A 13,716-nucleotide genomic window follows, 5' to 3' on the forward strand; every position below is an offset into this window, starting at 1 on the left:
TTGGGTGCTTAGGAATGTCTTGATCATAAGTGTTCAAAGGAAATGATTGGGGTTTGCGAGTGCGACTGATGATTTTGTCATAAGGTTGAGGTTGATTAGGATTTTGACAGTTTAGTCGGAGTTTGAGGTTTGAGATTGATGACTTTGGGAACTAGATATATATCGAGAATCATCGAGATTTGTCGAAGCCTTTTTAGCTTTAGAGTTGTTGATTGTAGTGAGCACTACCGACTTTGAGGATATTAGGGTAGAGATAATTTTAATGGCACTCGTGAGTGAAAGAGTTTTCTCATTCGAAAGATGTTCTTGGTTTAGAGATTATCTATTTGAGGTTTTGGTTATTTCAGATCTTGTGGTGAATGGTAATCTAGAATTGGAGTATTTGTTAAAGGTTATGTGGACTTGTAGTAATAATAATATGTTTATGGGAGATCATATATGTTGTCTAATGATGGTTAATGGTAATTGGATGAGTGTTTGAAATATGAGGACTAGAAGTTGGCTTAATGATCTTTATGGACTTCGATGGTTTGAGTTTGATGTAACTTTTGGGATTTTAGAGTGTGTGAAGATGATAATAACATTGAGGATTGGGATATTTTTCTTTGGTTTGAGTTTGGATATGGATCAGAGTGCGCAGCGGTTAGGATTCTGAGTTGACTTTTGTTGATGATCACTTGTAATTCTTACCTTATTTTGATCTTGTCTTTGAATTTCAAGTTTCGAGGACGAAACTTCTTTTTAGGGGGTTGGATTGTAACACCCCGTATTTTATAATAATATTTTATTATAAAAGTATTATATTAAAATTAATTATTTCGAAGTTTATTAATGTATTTTGGAAATATTTATAATTATCGTCTTCGTTATCTATTTTAATATTTCTTGTTTTGGCCTACTTTGGATGGGTTAAAATGTTCATGTACGATTTTACTATTTTAATTTAATAGTTACTTTTCTTATTTAAGCTCTCAATTCGTTTTTATAATATCCAATTGGTTTTGTAATCAGATAATCCATTGTATAAGCTAATGGACCCAAAGCCCATTAGTTAATCCCTTATAAATAGAATTAACCTAGCAAGCAACTAGGTCAATCATTCTTCTTTCTCACGAGAAACCTAACCTAGCAGGCAAGCTGCTCTCCTTTGTTTTCTCACGGAAAGTGCCGCACGACAGCCTCCTCTATTTCTCTCTTTTGTTCTTCTTTTCTCCCTTTGACTCCATTGTTGAATATCTTTCCTTCTTCCAAACTCATATACAAATTATATTTTCATAATCCTTGCTCTTACCTCTACAACATATTATTCTCCATATATTTTTATGAGAATTATTTGTATGGACCTTTAGACCTACGTTTTGGGTCTCTTATTTTAATGGGTAAAGAAGAGGAAAAGTATTTTTATGGCGCTTTCATGGATTTGGATTCGGGTATTCTTAATATTGATTTTTGGGGACGTTGACACGTGTTGGAGACAAGTCTTGATGATCGTGTCTTTCATGGAGGTTTTATTTATTGCGGTCTTTAATTATTAAAAAGGTAACTAGGTGTTTTCTTTTAATTGTGTTTATGCCAATTTATGTAATTAATATGATTTAATGATTATTTTGCTTGATTGGTACATGTTTGATTATTTGTTATCATGATTAAATATGTTTTCGCATGTTCGTATATGTTTTAATGTATTAATTATATATCGTATGTTGGTTATGTGTTTATTATGGGTGTCATGAGCGTAATTAGGGTTTACGAATAAACCCTTGTGGCGGCATGATAAGCGACCAAGGGTTCTCTTCAAAGTTATAGCTAAAGCTAGTATAACCTTGATGATGATTAAAGTGTTTTAACTAAAGTTAATGCAACTTTGGGTAGTTACTCTAGTTATGGCTGAAGCTACTATAACATTGAAGTACGAGATAAGGTTATAGCTGGAACTAACGTACCCTGAGATTTATGGCTCAAGGTTATGGTTGGAACTAGTATAACTTTGTGTTTCGTGTCAAGGTTATAGTTGAGGTAAGTGTAACTTCAAGTCGTATATATGTTGAAGTTATGGTAGAGGTTACTATAACCTTGCATCTAGAGTTTATGTTATGGTTAGGGTTACTATAACACCGAATGGTTAATGTTAAAGTTATAGCTAAAGTTACTATAACATTGGTTGTTTATACTTGTTTCATATGTTGTATTGTGTTCAACGTGTTATGTCCTTGTGTTTGCATATATCTTTGGGTTACTCTTGTTCACATGATAAGTAGGATGGTCAGTTATACTATCTTATGAGTTGAGTCGTGATGTTGTTCACGCATGTTAGTACTGATCGTTATCTTGTGCATTTGTTGGTTATTTGGTTTATAGATGACGATAGTATCGTTATATACTATCGGAATGAACCAAGGCTACCCTTCGGGGATTTGTTATGGTCTATGGTGGGGGGTAGGGTAGAGGCGATTCGTTATACGCTCTGTTCCCCGAGTGTCGTTCGGTGTAGCAGAGGCAGTTCGTTAATCGCTCTGTGTTTCATCGAGAGGTCTGGTCAGGTCTTAGGCATATAGGCAGTGGTTATACGCTATATGTAACACCCCGTATTTTATTAAGTTGGATAAAATTCTTTTAATTGCTATTTTGAATTTAATTACATCATTTAACGATTTATATATATATGCTTAGCTAATTAATTAATTTCATCATAATTCGATACGTTAATTTTAATAATCATTAATAAGTTTATTTAAAATTAGTCCGAGTTTATTTATTTAATAATTTCCGTTTCTTTACGAGTCCTTATGAAAGTTGTTTTAAGTAAACCCGAGATTGATTTTGGGAACAAAACCGTCCAATTAGCTATTTTGAGCTTATTTCACTAAATTAGTAATTTTTATTAATATCCGTTAGTTTTGTAAAAATCGCTAATAATTCCGATTCAAGCTGATATCGTATTATTTCCGTTAACTAGCTGAGTTTATTTTATTTTCACTCATTAAATTTATTTATTATTAATTTCGTTTTATTACTGAAACTTTTATTAAAAACCGATTTTATTAACTCGAAACGGTTTTAAAAACGAACGAAATTACTTAACGATGAAGAAAGGTACGTAATATTAGAAGCTAGCAAGCTAGCTGGTGTATCATTATTATTATCATTATTATTATTATTATTATTACTCCCTCACCCGTTTCCCCTGACTCTTTCTTTTCCCCTTTCATTTTTTTTTTCCTTTCTTTTTCATTCTATCAGCAAACAACAGACAACAACAACAATGAAACAACAGCTCCTCCGTATGCCATTTCCCATCGTTCAAACCCCAGATCCCGCCTCCATTCTCAACCAAATTCCGTAATTTTTGTACCATTCTCTTCCCCTTTCCTTCCTCCTCCTTTTAAGGTAAGAAAGTCTCCTTTTTGTAGTGGTTTCGTCTTTCGCCGTCTTATAAAAGTGTCGTCTTTTAGCTTCTTTATTCCGTTTTCTTGCCCTTTTATGAAGGATTCGAAGACCCGGGGTGAGTCTCGTGCCTTGTGGACCATTTATTCGAAGAATAAGGAGCGTTTAAGGTAACGGTGATAGGCTACTCGAATTATTTATAATACTAGCTATTATATTTCCTATTGTTAAGTTAATTTAATTGTTGGAATGCGGGATAAACATGAGCGCTTATAATTCGATTGTTTGTTTATGAAAGAAGGTTTCTTGTTTGGTGGTAAGTTGTCGGGGGTTTCTAGGATTAGGTTATATGGTAAATGTTGGAATAAAGGGATTTACGCAAGGTTTAGCAATTTGGTTTATCTAATTGATAACATGGGCGGTGCGTTTGGGTCAGTTTTGGACGCGATTTCTAGACTAAAATTGTTGTTGATACGAGTCAATTTGATAGCTCGTGTCATGTGTACATATACAGGTATGAGTTGGGTCGATTGTATGTAAGAAACTCCGTCCATTTCATGCTTAAAATTTCGTCTTAAGACGGTCACAAATGATCTTCATAAATCGTGAAAATGGACTTTGTTGAGCAGTTTTTGCGGGCTGTTTTGACGGGTTTCTTTATGTTAAATTGAACCAACTTTATTGCTATTGTCTCAAGTACATGTACGTGTTTGGATTGAGTCTTTGGTTCAGGTGGAATCCGTCCTAATTTGGCCTAGAAAACCGCTCTAAGATGGCTGGGCAATGAGGGGGAGCTGCGTTTTTTTTTGAGGTGCTCTGTACTGCTGGACTGTTTGCCTACTACAGGCTGCTTGTGCGTGTTTTTGTGCAGGGCCGGGCCAGGCCAGGCCTGGGCCGTGGTCAGGGGCGAGCAGGCTGGGTAGCACGGCTTTAATCCGTGTGTGTCCAGCCCGTCTTTTGTGTAGTCCGTGACCGTCTTTCCTCCTTTGTTTCATGCCTTCTCATATCCTATGTTAAGTTTTGGACATGCCTTGTGGTTGTTGGGTCACTCGTATATTTCGGCATGTTAAATTATATAATGGAATATTTATTATTATAAGACAAATTTGAGTTATTCAAGTTATTTAAATCCCGTCTCATATTTTATATAAAGATAATTCGTTAATATCGTCCTTTCACATAATTATTTTAGGTGACTCATTTGTGGTTGAAGATGAAGAGTAATTTTGGGGTTTTAGAAGCTTTCTCAAGTTTTTACTTGTCTCTTTGCTAGCGTAAGGTAACTATTCCGAGTTACTCGACGAATTAATGTCACATTAGTAGTTAATGTGTGCCTGTTGTTTGATAAGTGTTTAGGTGAATGAATAATGTTAAGATCGTTTACAAAATGAAATTGTAATTAATAGGCTCAAATGAATTTTATGGTGATAATTGTAATGTTTTGTTGATTGTCAAAACCGAGCCTTAGTCCCTTTGATCGATGCGATGTCGATTAATTGAGTGATTGGTCACCGCAATTTGACCCGCACTGCCGCAGGTGGGGTTGCGGGTAAAAATTAGGTTGAATGAATTAGATAATCGGCCTTTTTCTTGTTTTAGGCCATTTATTATATCTCTGTTTCACATGTGTAGTTAATTGAATTTAAATAGCTTCTTATTTAGTTAGTTGAATTTAAATAGCTTCTTATTTTGTAGAAATGGCCCTAGTTTCCCCTAAAGCCTTAAATATTGTTAGAATTGCTAGGATTGGAAATTAGTATTGAGTACTTATTGAGGAACTGTTGGTTTATCTCTTTGAATAGACAATATTATATAGCCTTTCACATGATAGAATGTTAGAATTCATGTTGGTAAGTGGGACTTTTTGCCCTCTTATGGTTAAGTGGATGACTTAATTGACTTGTGTGGTGAGTCGTGTGTGGTGTGGGCTAAAGTATTCAAGCTGGGACTAGCTGGGACTAGGTCCTGGGTGAGTATTTCGGCCTTCATCATAGATAGGTCTTTATAGTCTCTGACGAGTATATGTTCACTGCTTGATAGCCTTTGTGTTCCTGACTAGTGGATTTATATCCAAGTTGGGGCATGACCTCAGGTACTTATTTTGATAGTATGGGGCCAGCTTAAGTACTAGCCAACCCTTCGGTGGTGTCCTTAGGGTACTCACTTCACTTTGTTTTAAAAAAGTTGTGGGTCTTGGGTGCGGTGGTGTGTATCCGCATGTCTAGGTCTCCTTGAGATTTTAGGCTAGGGTTGTGTTGTCTCTTGGCCATGTTTTCTTAATAGTAACCGCTGAGCCAAGATACCGGTTCGATTACCTTCCCTACCTCGTGGTATAGACTCGAGTTACAAAGTGACTATTGACCGTGCTAAGAACTTATGCCTGTCTTTGATATATTGCCCTTTCTTGTTTGATGATTCTATGAATCATAGAAGGTGAGATGCAAGCCGGCTATGGTTGATAGAGTTTGGATTCCTGGATGTTATGTGATTCACATGATAGTGTAGTATGAGTCGGTTTAGTATTCACTGGCTAGGACTATGTGTTGTTATATTGTAGTTCACATGATAAGCACGATTGTCTAGCATCTATATGCTAAGGCTATGTGTGATTCGTATTCATATTCTTATGTTTACATGTTATATTAATTATGACATTTCGTGGTTGGGAGAATTCGAAGTTACTCCCCACTGACTGTGGCTTTCGTATTTGTATAAAATGCGAATGACAGGTAGGTGATGCATATATGGGGTACATGAACGAGATAAAATGCGAATGACAGGTAGGTGATGCATATATGGGGTACATGAACGAGCTAGCGAGCAAAGTAACCTTGGGACCTAGACTGGTTTTATTTCATTGTGACCCTTAAACCCTTTTTATGTCACATACATTTTAGGGACATATGTCTCCCTCTTTTTCTATTTTGGTTTGTATCACTTTATTCTCATGACTTTAGCATAGTTATGTAAATTAGTCTGTTAGCATTTGCAGGTGTTGGCATCCTCCTTCTGGAAATGTTTGTGAATGGTTTAGAAAAGTTTTAAAAATGACAGGTTTTTAATTAGTTGAACCAATTACAAACATATCCTGTCAGTTTTTCTGTAGAATTACGTGTTTACTTTTCCGCAATAAATGAGGGTGTTACAGTTGGTATCAGAGCATATTTGCTCCCGACGCACGTTTGTGCACCCCACTATAAATAACTTGACCTTAAAATAATAAACTTGAGAGACGGGTAAGATGGGTAGATTTAGGATCTTATGTTGTAGTCTCTTTGTGTTTGCTCTTTGTTAGGTACTAACATGTTTGTTGATTGTCATTTAATAATTGTTGCGTTCTTAGATCAATGACCGTGAACTTATTTATAGTTAATGGAGTTATTGCCCTTATTAAAAAAATTTGAACTAAAGGTTTTGAAAATATTTTTATGTTTTTCACTGGTTTTAACGTCAATTAGTGTTAAAGCTTGTTATTGGAGACGTCTGATAATTAGTTTTATCATTTGTTGGTGTAAAAATGTATTTTTATGTCTTTGAATTGGAATATTGATGTTCTTGAGTGATCGCCAAGAGTATCTCCGTTCCATTGAAAGGACACTTATATTTTAAGAAGATCAAGATTTAGTGCCTATTGCTGAGGATTGAAGATTTGTTCAACCTTTGAAGAATGCTTCTACTTCCTTGAAGATGTTTCTCGTTCTTTTTGTATCTCGCCTTATTCTTAATCTCTTGGTGCCTATCCTTCTTTTAAACTCTCTATTCTTCTTCCTAGGAAGTTACATTTGTATCCTCCCAACTTGTCCTTTCACCCTTGCTAATTCTCCCTTAACGCCTTTTAGATAGTTCTCTTTCTTTTGTGGGGTGTTAACCTTGGTTGGATAATTTGGCTTGTGGAGTTGTTTCTGGTTGACCTATAACCCCGGTTTTGAGAAGTTGTGATATTGGAAGGACTTAGGTTGAGTGTTGATACCTTAGGAGTAAACACGGAGTAAGGTTTATGATGTGATTTTGGAAAGAGATACCTTTAGGATGTTGATAGCCATACATAAATTGATGTTACCTTATGACATTGTTGTTTGAGATTTGAGTATCTGACATTTCCTTGTTGTCTAATTTCCCTTTCTCCTTGATCATGAGCGTTACCGTTCATACCTCCTTTCCTCGCTTCATCTTGCTCCTCCTTTAAGTTTGACACTCGTATCTTGTGAAACTCTATCTTTGACATCCTTGTAATTTTGACTTCAATTTTTACCCTATGAAAGTCATTATAGCTCTCTTGTGGCTTAAGTTTGAGCTCTCTTAACATACTTTGTTTTTATGCTATCTAAGTTACTTTCCTTTTTGTACAACTTCTAAACTTTCAAGCTACCAGTTTCGATTCATTCTTAAAAGTTTATGTCACTTCTGCAAACCTAACCTATTTTTGAAGACTTGAAAATGAAAATTTGATTTAGTTCCCTATTCCTTCCTTGAATATAAACTCATTTATCGTAATTTTAATTACTAGACCGGAAATTTCTTTAAATTTTATCGAATTTCTATTAACCTTGATCTATTTATGACTTCTTTGTCAAAGTTTAATATTATATTTCCTAATTTAACTCCCCTTTTAGTTTAAAGGTGAAACCTTTATTTCTACTTTGGCTTTTTGCAAAAGAACATTTGAGAAGATTACCTTTCTCTTATTTTGATTTTAACGTTGATCGGATGTTAGAACTAGTTATTGGAAACGTTTGATAACTTGTTCTACGATTGTCGGCGAATAGTTTTTGTTTTAAATTTGTCTCTGACTTGGAAAGTTAGCGTTCTTGTGTGCACGACAAGAGCAATTCCGTTCCATGAATGAGACTTATATTTTTGAAAACTCTTCATTAATGTTTTTGAAGGTATTTTGATTTTTGATTTATACAAATGATTTGCCTTTTGACCTTATCTTTGATTTGGAATGTGATGTTCTTGAATACGTAACGAGAACACTTTCGTTCCCTTGATGAGAATCTGGTTCTGTCGGAAAATTTTATTTGAAACTTTTGAAAGAATTTTGATTCTTACGATAAATAACCTTTAAAATGTTTTGGTTACCGATTCCAATTTCAGTTTTATTTTCATAACCTTCCATTTATACTTTCAAGTTTCGAGGACGAAACTTTTTAAAAGATGGGGTGATTGTAACACCCGTATTTTATTAAGTTGGATAAAATTCTTTTAATTGCTATTTTGAATTTAATTACATCATTTAACGATTTATATATATATGCTTAGCTAATTAATTAATTTCATCATAATTCGATACGTTAATTTTAATAATCATTAATAAGTTTATTTAAAATTAGTCCGAGTTTATTTATTTAATAATTTCCGTTTCTTTACGAGTCCTTATGAAAGTTGTTTTAAGTAAACCCGAGATGGATTTTGGGAACAAAACCGTCCAATTAGCTATTTTGAGCTTATTTCACTAAATTAGTAATTTTTATTAATATCCGTTAGTTTTGTAAAAATCGCTAATAATTCCGATTCAAGCTGATATCGTATTATTTCCGTTAACTAGCTGAGTTTATTTTATTTTCACTCATTAAATTTATTTATTATTAATTTCGTTTTATTTATTTGAAACTTTTATTAAAAACCGATTTTATTAACTCGAAACGGTTTTAAAAACGAACGAAATTACTTAACGATGAAGAAAGGTACGTATAATTAGAAGCTAGCAAGCTAGCTGGTGTATCATTATTATTATTATTATTATTACTCCCTCACCCGTTTCCCCTGACTCTTTCTTTTCCCCTTTCATTTTTTTTCCTTTCTTTTTCGTTCTATCAGCAAACAACAGACAACAACAACAATGAAACAACAGCTCCTCCGTATGCCATTTCCCATCGTTCAAACCCCAGATCCCGCCTCCATTCTCAACCAAATTCCGTAATTTTTGTACCATTCTCTTCCCCTTTCCTTCCTCCTCCTTTTAAGGTAAGAAAGTCTCCTTTTTGTAGTGGTTTCGTCTTTCGCCGTCTTATAAAAGTGTCGTCTTTTAACTTCTTTATTCCGTTTTCTTGCCCTTTTATGAAGGATTCGAAGACCCGGGGTGAGGCTCGTGCCTTGTGGACCATTTATTCGAAGAATAAGGAGCGTTTAAGGTAACGGTGATAGGCTACTCGAATTATTTATAATACTAGCTATTATATTTCCTATTGTTAAGTTAATTTAATTGTTGGAATGCGGGATAAACATGAGCGCTTATAATTCAGTTGTTTGTTTATGAAAGAAGGTTTTCTTGTTTGGTGGTAAGTTGTCGGTGGGTTTCTAGGATTAGGTTATATGGTAAATGTTGGAATAAAGGGATTTACGCAAGGTTTAGCAATTTGGTTTATCTAATTGATAACATGGGCGGTGCGTTTGGGTCAGTTTTGGACGCGATTTCTAGACTAAAATTGTTGTTGATACGAGTCAATTTGATAGCTCGTGTCATGTGTACATATACAGGTATGAGTTGGGTCGATTGTATGTAAGAAACTCCGTCCATTTCATGCTTAAAATTTCGTCTTAAGACGGTCACAAATGATCTTCATAAATCGTGAAAATGGACTTTGTTGAGCAGTTTTTGCGGGCTGTTTTGACGGGTTTCTTTATGTTAAATTGAACCAACTTTCTTGCTATTGTCTCAAGTACATGTACGTGTTTGGATTGAGTCTTTGGTTCGGGTGGAATCCGTCCTAATTTGGCCTATAAAACCGCTCTAAGATGGCTGGGCAATGAGGGGGAGCTGCGTTTTTTTTTGAGGTGCTCTGATCGCTCGGACTGTTTGCCTACTACTACAGGCGCTTGTGCGTGTTTTGTGCGGGGGCGGGCAGGCCAGGCCTGGGCCGTGGTCGGGCGAGCAGCAGCCGACGGGTAGCACGGCTTTAATCCGTGTGTGTCGGCCCGTCTTTTGTGTAGTCCGTGACCGTCTTTCCTCCTTTGTTTCATGCCTTCTCATATCCTATGTTAAGTTTTGGACATGCCTTGTGGTTGTTGGGTCACTCGTATATTTCGGCATGTTAAATTATATAATGGAATATTTATTATTATAAGACAAATTTGAGTTATTCAAGTTATTTAAATCCCGTCTCATATTTTATATAAAGATAATTCGTTAATATCGTCCTTTCACATAATTATTTTAGGTGACTCATTTGTGGTTGAAGATGAAGAGTAATTTTGGGGTTTTAGAAGCTTTCTCAAGTTTTTACTTGTCTCTTTGCTAGCGTAAGGTAACTATTCCGAGTTACTCGACGAATTAATGTCACATTAGTAGTTAATGTGTGCCTGTTGTTTGATAAGTGTTTAGGTGAATGAATAATGTTAAGATCGTTTACAAAATGAAATTGTAATTAATAGGCTCAAATGAATTTTATGGTGATAATTGTAATGTTTTGTTGATTGTGCAAAACCGAGCCTTAGTCCCTTTGGATCGATGCGATGTCGATTAATTGAGTGATTGGTCACCGCAATTTGACCGTGCACTGTCGCAGGTGGGGTTGCGGGTAAAAATTAGGTTGAATGAATTAGATAATCGGCCTTTTTCTTGTTTTAGGCCATTTATTATATCTCTGTTTCACATGTGTAGTTAATTGAATTTAAATAGCTTCTTATTTAGTTAGTTGAATTTAAATAGCTTCTTATTTTGTAGAAACGGCCCTAGTTTCCCCTAAAGCCTTAAATATTGTTAGAATTGCTAGGATTGGAAATTAGTATTGAGTACTTATTGAGGAACTGTTGGTTTATCTGCTGAATAGACAATATTATATAGTCTTTCACATGATAGAATGTTAGAATTCATGTTGGTAAGTGGGACTTTTTGCCCTCTTATGGTTAAGTGGATGACTTAATTGACTTGTGTGGTGAGTCGTGTGTGGTGTGGGCTAAAGTATTCAAGCTGGGACTAGCTGGGACTAGGTCTGGGTGAGTATTTCGGCCTTCATCATAGATAGGTCTTTATAGTCTCTGACGAGTATATGTTCCTTTGCTTGATAGCCTTTGTGTTCCGACTAGTGGATTTATATCCAAGTTGGGGCATGACCTCAGGTACTTATTTTGATAGTATGGGGTCAGCTTAAGTACTAGCCAACCCTTCGGTGGTGTCCTTAGGGTACTCACTTCACTTTGTTTTAAAAAAAGTTGTGGGTCTTGGGTGCGGTGGTGTGTATCCGCATGTCTAGGTCTGCGCAGATTTTAGGCTAGGGTTGTGTTGTCTCTTGGCCATGTTTTCTTAATAGTAACCGCTGAGCCAAGATACCGGTTCGATTACCTTCCCTACCTCGTGGTATAGACTCGAGTTACAAAGTGACTATTGACCGTGCTAAGAACTTATGCCTGTCTTTGATATATTGCCCTTTCTTGTTTGATGATTCTATGAATCATAGAAGGTGAGATGCAAGCCGGCTATGGTTGATAGAGTTTGGATTCCTGGATGTTATGTGATTCACATGATAGTGTAGTATGAGTCGGTTTAGTATTCACTGGCTAGGACTATGTGTTGTTATATTGTAGTTCACATGATAAGCACGATTGTCTAGCATCTATATGCTAAGGCTATGTGTGATTCGTATTCATATTCTTATGTTTACATGTTATATTAATTATGACATTTCGTGGGTGGGAGAACTCGGAGTTACTCCCCCCTTGACCGTGGCTTTCGTATTTGTATAAAATGCGAATGACAGGTAGGTGATGCATATATGGGGTACATGGACGAGCTAGCGAGCAAAGTAACCTTGGGACCTAGACTGGTTTTATTTCATTGTGACCCTTAAACCCTTTTTATGTCAAATACATTTAAGGGACATATGTCTCCCTCTTTTTCTTTGGTTTGTATCACTTTATTCTCATGACTTTAGCATAGTTATGTAAATTAGTCGTTAGCATTTGCAGGTGTTGGCATCCTCCTTCTGGAAATGTTTGTGAATGGTTTAGAAAAGTTTTAAAAATGACAGGTTTTTAATTAGTTGAACCAATTACAAACATATCCTGTCAGTTTTTCTGTAGAATTACGTGTTTACTTTTCCGCAATAAATGAGGGTGTTACACTATACATAGTGTGGATGCAGTTCGTTAATCGGTCCACTGTGGGTGCAGTTCGTTAATCGGCCCATACCATTGAATGGAGGCAGTTCGTTAATCGCTCCATTAGTTAGAGGCAGTTCGTTACTCGCTCTAACGGCGTTCATTCTATACATTGTGCTTGGTGGTCTGGTTTGGTCACATGTTTTGTGTTTATGTTGCTCTTTGGTTCATACGTGGTCATGATATGGTTTACGTTGTCACGTGTCGTCACATGTTTCCTTTGGACTTGTCATCATATCATAAGATTGTCCTAGTATGTTATCGTTTAATGGCATGTTATGTCGGATTTTCATGAGTACAGATGGTCTCACATGTTTACTAGTTTTGCATTCCAATTGTTAATGATTGTGGGTTATATTCAATTGTTGTAAACATGACTGGGAGAGCATCTAGTTACTCCCGACTGATTGTCGACCCCCCATTCTCAGGTTGATCAGATGATTGCTGTTTTGGATGATATCTTGCTGGGGAAGTACTGTGCGGCGAGATGAATAATAAATTAGAAGTTTGCTTTTAAGTTTTAAGAACCTTTTGAATAATGTATTAGTTGTTTTGGAGTTAGTAGCGAACCGGATTGGTCAGGTGTTTCCACCACCTTGACCCTTTTATCAGTATCGTACTCTGATATTTACTTTATATAAGTTTTTCCTTTGTTTTATAATCCGGGTTGTTACAGTTGGTATCAGAGCGAACACGCTCCCAACTCTCGCGTAGTTGATGACTAAAATAAAATGACTTAGTTAATGAGTGAGAGTAAATGGGGTAGAAACAATTAAGGACTTATTTGTTTTTGCCTTAATGTTTCTTATCGTTATTAATTTTATTACATGTGTTGTTAGTCATGTACTTGTTTGATTATGTGTTGATGTTTCGTATAATTATTAATTGTGTTACATGTGTTGCTTATGCACTTATTTGTTATGCCCTAACGTTTCGCATCTTTATTAATTGTATTACATGTATTATTCATGTACTTACTTTTCATGTCTTAATGTTTATCGTTATTAATTATATTAAATGTATAGTTTATGTATTGTGTTGTTTATGACTTGATGTTTTATTTCGTCATTAATTGTTTAAAATGTCTTGTTCATGTATGACTTTGTCGAGCATGCTTTGTTATTTTAAAGTTGGTCAATTTTGGGAATGTTCTTTGCATGTTACGTGTCGTGTATTTTGGTTATATGTCGGTCAAAACTTTTAATCCTTGATAACCCGAGATTTAATCTTATC

At 35.5% G+C, this 13,716-nt stretch overlaps 2 long non-coding RNA genes across 2 annotated transcripts; both read left to right on the top strand.

The window, feature by feature from the left end:
• Positions 1–3,257: 3,257 nt before the first annotated feature.
• Positions 3,258–6,144, top strand: LOC141591873 (uncharacterized). Its single transcript, XR_012520994.1, has 4 exons — positions 3,258–3,387; positions 3,487–3,554; positions 4,577–4,663; positions 6,114–6,144. It is a non-coding gene; the product is annotated as an uncharacterized LOC141591873 (long non-coding RNA).
• A 3,063-nt stretch (positions 6,145–9,207) lies between these two features.
• On the top strand, positions 9,208–12,181 carry LOC141591872 (uncharacterized). Its single transcript, XR_012520993.1, has 4 exons — positions 9,208–9,351; positions 9,451–9,518; positions 10,545–10,631; positions 12,084–12,181. It is a non-coding gene; the product is annotated as an uncharacterized LOC141591872 (long non-coding RNA).
• Positions 12,182–13,716: the final 1,535 nt, after the last annotated feature.

This window comes from Silene latifolia, chromosome 7 (genome assembly GCF_048544455.1).
Source record: "Silene latifolia isolate original U9 population chromosome 7, ASM4854445v1, whole genome shotgun sequence".
In the NCBI taxonomy this organism is placed as follows: Eukaryota; Viridiplantae; Streptophyta; class Magnoliopsida; order Caryophyllales; family Caryophyllaceae; genus Silene; species Silene latifolia.